This window comes from Mesoplodon bidens (genome assembly GCF_964165515.1).
Source record: "Mesoplodon bidens genome assembly, chromosome: 4".
Taxonomy (NCBI): domain Eukaryota; kingdom Metazoa; phylum Chordata; class Mammalia; order Artiodactyla; family Ziphiidae; genus Mesoplodon; species Mesoplodon bidens.
In genome coordinates this window covers 24,104,663-24,112,586 of record NC_138160.1, presented here as the reverse complement: position 1 = coordinate 24,112,586, position 7,924 = coordinate 24,104,663, and the positions used below count along the sequence as shown (strand labels likewise).

The 7,924-nt window shown below is 35.1% G+C and overlaps 1 pseudogene across 1 annotated transcript; it reads right to left on the bottom strand.

The window, feature by feature from the left end:
* Nucleotides 1-4,700: 4,700 nt before the first annotated feature.
* On the bottom strand, nucleotides 4,701-6,365 carry LOC308615896 (hsc70-interacting protein-like; annotated as a pseudogene). The gene has a single exon. The product of its transcript is annotated as a hsc70-interacting protein-like (transcript).
* Nucleotides 6,366-7,924: the final 1,559 nt, after the last annotated feature.

The window sequence follows — 7,924 nt, the reverse complement described above, 5'->3', positions numbered from 1 at the left end:
GTAGTAGATTTCAAGAACTTATCTACCTACTGGTTACAAGTTTGCACCCATAAACTGCATCTCCATAATATCCCCTCCCCCTAGGCCCTGGTAACCACCATTCTACTCTCTTGTTTTCTGAGTTTGGCCTTAGATTTCACATACAAGTGATATTAAACAATATTTGTCTTTCTCTGTCTGACTTACCTCACTTAGCATAATGCTCTCAAGGTCCTTTCATGTGATCACAAATGGTAGGATTTCCTTCTCTCTCATGGCTGAATAATATTCCCTTATGTGTGTGTGTGTATATATATATATATATATATATATATATATATATATATTCATTCTCTTAATCTCTTCATCCCTTGCCATACACTTAAATTATTTCCATATGCTATTGTGAATACTGCTGCAAGAAACATGGTAGTGAAGATATATTTTCAATATCTTGTTTTCATTTCCTTTGGATATACACTCAGAAGTAGAATATTTAATTGGAAGTTCAACCCAAGGCAACAGATAATACTGATAAGATACACCATGGTTATTTGCCAAAACAAAATTACAAGTCTTCAAGCAACATACTGCAAACTAGCTACACCACTCTTAAAACTGTAACCCATATTAAAGATATAAATAAGGGTTATTGGAGGATTTGGAAGATAATTTATCCATAGAGAGTTGCTGATTTGCTATGAACTTTTTTCTCTACAATTTTGGAAGGTGGGGGATTTCCCCCCAAACTCAGAATTAGAGAGAAAAGCTTAGGATATAGCCCACTCAGGAAACAGGATATAAGTCTACTGCAGTTGGGTTTGGGAGATCCAATGGGCTAGTTTTTAACACTTTTCAACTGGTTTTAAAATTTGAGAAAGTGTGTTTAGCTGCTGAAGAAAACACAAGGGGCGTGGCTATCTGGGGACAGATTCTTACTGCTTGAGTGTGCTTCTTGTGGAGCACAATATAGACAATATGTGAGGGACAACTAGTGTGAGATCAAATTAGATCCTGCCCAAAATGGTACTTGGAGGAGCAAGCGACTTCAGTAGGAAGAAGCTGAATGTATCATTGCATTCCTGGGAGTGCATTACTAACATCGACAAGTGAGAGATTTCTAATGACAAGATGTCTCCAAAGAAGACATACAAATGTTGCCTCAAAACAATAATAAATAAGTTTTATATGTCATCTGGATGAAAGATTGAGAAGCCAGTTTTAAAACTGCTTTAGTCAAGTGAGAATTTACTGCTATTCCTCCTTCTTCCTCCCTGTCTATTTCTACTACCCTGATCTGTTAGAAATAGGAGTTAGTTAGTTAAAACAAAGCAGGTAGTTGAAAATTGGGGTTGGGGAAAAAGGATTTTTTACCCCCTTCCCATGTTTTAGGACTACAACACTTTGTCAGCTGTTGTTCATGAAGAAGACAATATTAAACTAAAAATTCAGAATGCTTAATGAACTAGACATTTTATATTACTGAAATGAGATTGTTTGGCAAATTTAACCTGATCTAAGGAGCAAAGAGTAATCAGAAAAGTTATCCATGGCAGGTTAAACTTAGCCCACTGAATAAAGTTAGAGCAACAGTAGAAGAAATATCTTTGCACTAACATTTAAGCCTACCACTTATGCTTCTGCAATATACTTATTTTATTGCAATAGAATTATGTTTTTAAAATAAAATATTTGTCCCTCCATTTTAAATCATTCATTTGGACACTGAAAATTTTGTCCCCCAAATATTTTGATCCTGCTATTTTAGTTTTCCTCACTGGAAAGAATGGCAGTTACTGATAAATGATATAATTAGGATTATACATTTTGATCATAAAAAAATAACCTAGTTATCTCTCAAGATTCTCACAATTTTCTCACAGATTAATTTAAATCAGCAGCATAATGATAATAATTATTACAAGTATAAATTCCAAACCATACATTTTAGTGACTAAAATGGCATCAATAACATTTGCTATTTATTAAAAATTGAGGAAAGAATCAAATCAGAACTTTAAAATTTATATTGGCTAATTTGATCCAGGAAAATTGAATCTGAAACACAAATAAGAAAAATATTATTGTAGTATTTATTGTGACATTTTGTAAAAACTAAGTATAATGTTTAGGTTGAAAATAATTAAAACAAACTAATTTAAATTAACATTAAATAATAACGTATGAGAAGTATGTTTATCCATATAGAATACTAATACTATCTTGGTAGTGAAAGTTTCATGATGGAAAGTAATTTTTTAATAAAAATTAATCCATAATATTGGGGAGGTTTTTGGTTTTTTACTTAATTTGTATTCATAAATATAAAAGCATGTTTTGTGATCAAAATATTGCATCCCAAATCCTGGCATCCAAATAGCACTATATTAAAACATTGCAGGGAAAACAGCATGATCAAAACATTTACTCCCCTCTGTACATATATCTAAATCACTATCTAGGCAATAGTAAACACTTAACTATGTTGCTTCCCTTAACACATCCCTTTAGAATAGCATCTACATCATGTGCAATGACATATTGTCTATCTATACCGAAATCTGACTTAACAATCATAATTAATTCCTAAAGAATAAACAAAACTATCTCATTCTGCTTGATAATGAGTGGAAATCTTTAAGTAAAGAGATGAATATAAAAAGAAAGGTAGGGCCTCCCTGGTGGCGCAGTGGTTGAGAGTCCGCCTGCCGATTCAGGGGATATGGGTTCGTGCCCCGGTCCGGGAGGATCCCATATGCCACGGAGCGGCTGGGCCTGTGAGCCATGGCTGCTGAGCCTGCGCGTCCAGAGCCTGTGCTCCGCAACGGGAGAGGCCACAGCAGTGAGAGGCCTGCATACTGCAAAAAAAAAAAAAAAAAAAAAAAAAAAAAAGAAAGGTAGGTCAAGGGCAGCATTAAGATATGTGTTATAATAAAAAGCAGTGTAATTCACATGAATTAAGAAGCCCGAAGTTGATATCACTTTTGTTTAATAAATGATGTTCAGTCAGATGTTTTATTTGTACACAGAGTGTGAGATTCAGGGGATAGTTCTCAACATCTAAGTATTGTTTGAAACTATGTAACTAAGAGCACCAAGAAAATAAATTCATAAAAATAAGAGGTAGAAGGAATGATCACTGGTCACTCCAATAATAAGAGATGAGTAGAAATCAGTAAAGAAGATTTAGAACACGTCACATACCAGATAGAAGGAAAGGAAGAAGAGTGTGTTAAGTGAAATGTAAGACAAAAAAGATGTTGTTTAAGGGTACAAACTTACAACTAGTAGATAAATAAGTCCTAATGCACAGTACAGGGAATATAGACAGCAATATTGTACTATAATCATCAAACCTGCCAAGAGACTAGATCTTAATTTTCCCATCACAAAAAGAGAGAATAATTATATGATGTGATAGAGGGACTATTGCTACAATGGCAATCATACTACAACATATAAATGTATCAAATCAATGTGTTGTACACCTTATATATATACACACAACATTATACATCAAATATATTTCAATTAAAAAAGGCAAAATAAGAATTTCTAAGAGAATGGATAGTGTCAGTTATCTGCTATTTATCAGTCAGGTCAAATAAAGTGAACATTGATAACTGATCATTGGTTTTAGCCAATTTGAGGTCATTGGTGATTTTTGTCAAGGGGAGATTTTAGTAGTGTAGCAGGGACAACTACAGCTGAAGAGAGAATGGGAAAGGATTTAGTGACAGACAATTAATTCTTCAAAAGAGTTTGGTTGTGAAGGGGAGCAGTAATATGGGTAGTAGCTGATGGAAGATGTGGAACCAAAAATGTTTTTTTTTTTTTTTCAGAAGGCAAATTAATAGCTTAATGTTGTTCGGCAAACATTTTTTGCTTCTTTATATTATATAATACATATTTCCCTGTATTAGTATATACTGTATCTACTTCATCTTTTTCAATGGTGTAAAAGAATCATGAAAAAAGGGCCCACTTTATTTATTTTAACAAGTTTCCTGTGGATGGACACAAGTTGTTTTAAACTTTTTGCTATTAAACGCACTGAAACACATAACCATGGCTATATTTTTAAATACATGCACATATTTACCTATAGGATGAATTTCTGAATGTAAAAATACCAGGGCCAAGATTATATATAGATAAAAAAGAGCTAATACCAAATTGTTCCCCAAACACCTGCACCTATTTATTTATTTATTTATTTATTTATTTATTTTTAAGTAATCCAATTTTACTGCAGCTGTATAAAAGTCATCCATTCACCCCAGTGTAAGATTTAAATGCATCTGCCCAAGGGTACACATTATTTAAAATGTAGTAAGATTTTTGCTGCCTTGCCAAGTACTTCCAGTCACAACCCAGGTCCTACTGCAATACTGGTTTCCCAATAGTTCTATGAAGCAAATCATTAAAAATAATAATAATAAAGCAATTAAAAAGACAAATCAAAATGACTCAGTGACCATATATCCAACTCAAACCTTATCTATTTAAATGTTACATTTGCCTACCACTAATAAATCTTTATTTCACTCAAACTTGAACAATGACTCTTCCATACTGAAATATCTTCCTTGCCTAATTAATTCAAAGGTAAAAAAACAAAATGATTAGTAAAGAAAAATGTAGGGATTAACATACCCTTTTGTTTTAAACATTTTTTAAGTTTTAAAAATTGTTTAAAGTTTTTAATTTCTAGTAGGAAAACATATCTGAATGAATACCCTAATGGCAAGCCACTGTAAAGTGTTTCAGCTGCATTTGGAGCAGAGGGGTAGGGATTATCTTCAAAGCACCCCACTTTCTTCATGAGGTCACAGGTAACACTGGTTTGTATTATTGTGACATCCATTAGGTGATCTAAGTTGATTTTCCTTCAGCAGGGGCTTTATTTGTCAGAAGGGCATTCTGCTTGACCTCCAAATTTGACCAACAATTTACTGATGAGATTCATAACCTTTGGGTTGCTCTGATATTTTGACATATTTGCCGGGTTCTGAGCCACAACCTGGAAGGCCACCATAACTTCTGGATCCTGCATGGCTGCAAGAACCTCTGGATCACTAAGAATTTCATTGAGCCCAGGTATTCCTGCCATTCCAGACATGCCCCCTCCCATTCCAGGCATTCCTCCAGGAAAATTACCAGGCATTCCCTCAGGAAAGCCACCTGGAAAAGAGCAATACTGAGCCCCTGATTGTCGTCTGGCTTCTTCCTCACTGGGGGCTCTCTCATGTTCTTCCTGAGCCTTCTTGACCCTTTCTATTCTTTCTTTGACCTCTCACTCTTCACGTTTTCGCTCATACTTTCTCCGAGGTTCAGAAATTTTCTGGGCCCGTGGCTGAACTTCTTTTAGCATTGCACTAGCATCTTCATCATAACCCAGTTTACAGGCAAGGGCAAGATCATGGGCAACTTCTTCCTGAAGGCTCAAAAGTCTGTGTGCTTTCCCTCACCACTTGTATGGCTGAGCTGAATCAGGATTTATTTCAATAGCTCTGTCACAGTCTCGGATGGCAGCATTTGGCTTCTGTAATTTGATGAAGACACTGGCTCTCTTGGCATACATAATAACCAAAGGAGGATTTAGCTTCATGGCATCTGTGAACAAGTCAACGGCTTTCTGTAGTTCACCATCATTTAGGGCATCAATGGCAGCCACTTTTCTTTTATCTTTTGCCTTATCCATCAAATTCTCAGTTATCTCTACATTTTCAACTCCCATTTCTTGAGGGGCATCAGTGTCTGGTTCAATCACATCTTCATTGTCAGTTTCTAGATCACTTTCCTCACTTGATGGTTCGTCTGTCTTTATGTTTTCCTCTGCCTTCTTACTGTTTTTTCTTCCTTGGTATTTTCTCCCAATTTAGTTTTATGAGTAGTAGGTGGTATTTTATCCCCCATGCTCTCCCCCCACTCCCTCAGGAAGTGCATTTCCTCATTGTGCAGAACGCTCAGGTCCTGCTTGCACACTTTCAGAAAGACTCGAAGCTCGCTCATTTTGTGGGGGTCCATGGTCCGGAGGCGGCGGGAGGCGGTGGGCGCGGCAGAGGCTACGGCCCTATTCCAGGTCCGGGTGCTAGCTCAGCCTGACTGTGTAAGAGGGGTGGCGTGTAAAGGGGGCAGTTGCACCAATTTAAATTCCTAAAACACTCTTTGCGATACATCTGTTATTCAACATGGACACTAATATAATGTATGATCAAATGTTTTCATTTCACCAATTAATTTGGTAGAAATTACATTTTATTTGTTTTTTGTAAAAGCAAGTTTGTGGATGTTTTATAGATATTTTCGATTTAAGTCTATTAAATGTCTGTTTGAAACCCTTTGGCCAGTGATGTATTGAAATTTTGATTTTTTTTTTTCTTATTGAATCACAAAGTAAAATGTTACACATGTAGAAATTATCAGACACTGACCAAAATAACAAATTTATTTCCTGATATTTGTAATAATAAAGTAGAAATGTAGGGCAGAGTCTGGCCAATGGTTTTGCCAAATCATATATTATTTATTTGAATTTGAGTTTAAAATTATATTTTCTGCCAACAAAGCAAATGTTTAAATTTTATTTAAAAAATCTAAGTGTTAAAAGTTTAGTCTGGTAATTGTGCTTGGTTTCCTGTATGAGTTTGCTAATATTCAGATTAATTTTAATATTCAGGGATTGCCTCTGAAATTATCTTCTTGGGTGAGAAGAACAGTTCACAGAGAGAAAGTTCTGATAGTTATTCAGCAACCACAAACACTTGCAGGCCTTTATCCTTTCTCCCAAGAACAGTATAAGCACTAGACCTTACGTGCCCACAATATGTAAGAGAATTAAAATGAGGACAGCCTATTTCCTTGGATTAAAAAAAAGAAAAAAAAACCCAGCATTTATTACCAGTATTAATAGTAAACTGTATAATGAAACATTTTCTCTCCAACTTTTCTCTTGTAACTTGACTCTGGAGATCTTTCTCCATAAAAAATTAATTCTAATTTTGTGTCCTCTAGTTATTGCCCTTCAGTCTGTGTGTTGCCTGTATGCTAAGCTCCTGTAGTTATAAAGACACCAATCATTGTTTGGTTAGGTCATACCCACAATACCTAATTTTACCTTAATTACCTCTTTAAGAGCCCAATCTCCAAATATATTCACTTTTTAAGGTATTAAGAGTTATGGCTTCAACCTATGAATTTTGAGGGACATCTTCATCTGGGTGATGGAGGTCTCGTAGAATGAGTTTGGGAGTGTTCCTCCCTCTGCTATATTTTGGAAGAGTTTGAGAAGGATATGTGTTAGCTCTTCTCTAAATGTTTGGTAGAATTCGCCTGTGAAGCCATCTGGCCCTGGGCTTTTATTTGTTGGAAGATTTTTAATCACAGTCTCAGTTTCAGTGCTTGTGATTTGTCTGTTTATATTTTCTATTTCTTCCTAGTTCAGTCTCAGAAGGTTGTGCTTTTCTAAGAATTTGTCCATTTCTTCCAGGTTGTCCATTTTATAGGCATATAGTTGCTTGTAGCAATTTATCATGATCCTTTGTATATCTAACGTGTCAGTTGTTACTTCTTTTTCATTTCTAATTCTATTGATTTGAGCCTTCCCCCTTTTTTTCTTGATGTGTCTGGCTAATGGTTTATCAATTTCATTTATCTTCTCAAAGAACAAGCTTTGGTTTTATTGATCTTTGCTATTGTTTCCTTCATTTCTTTTTCATGTATTTCTGATCTGATCTTTATGATTTCTTTGCTTTTGCTAACTTTGGATGTTCTTTGTTTTTCTTTCTGTAATTGCTCAGGTGTAAGTTTAGGTTTTTTATTTGAGTTGTTTCTTGTTTCCTGAGGTAGGATTGTACTGATATAAACTTCCCCCTTAGAACTTCATTTGCTGCATCCCATAGGTTTTGGGTCAGAGTGTTTTCATTGTCATTTGATTCTAATA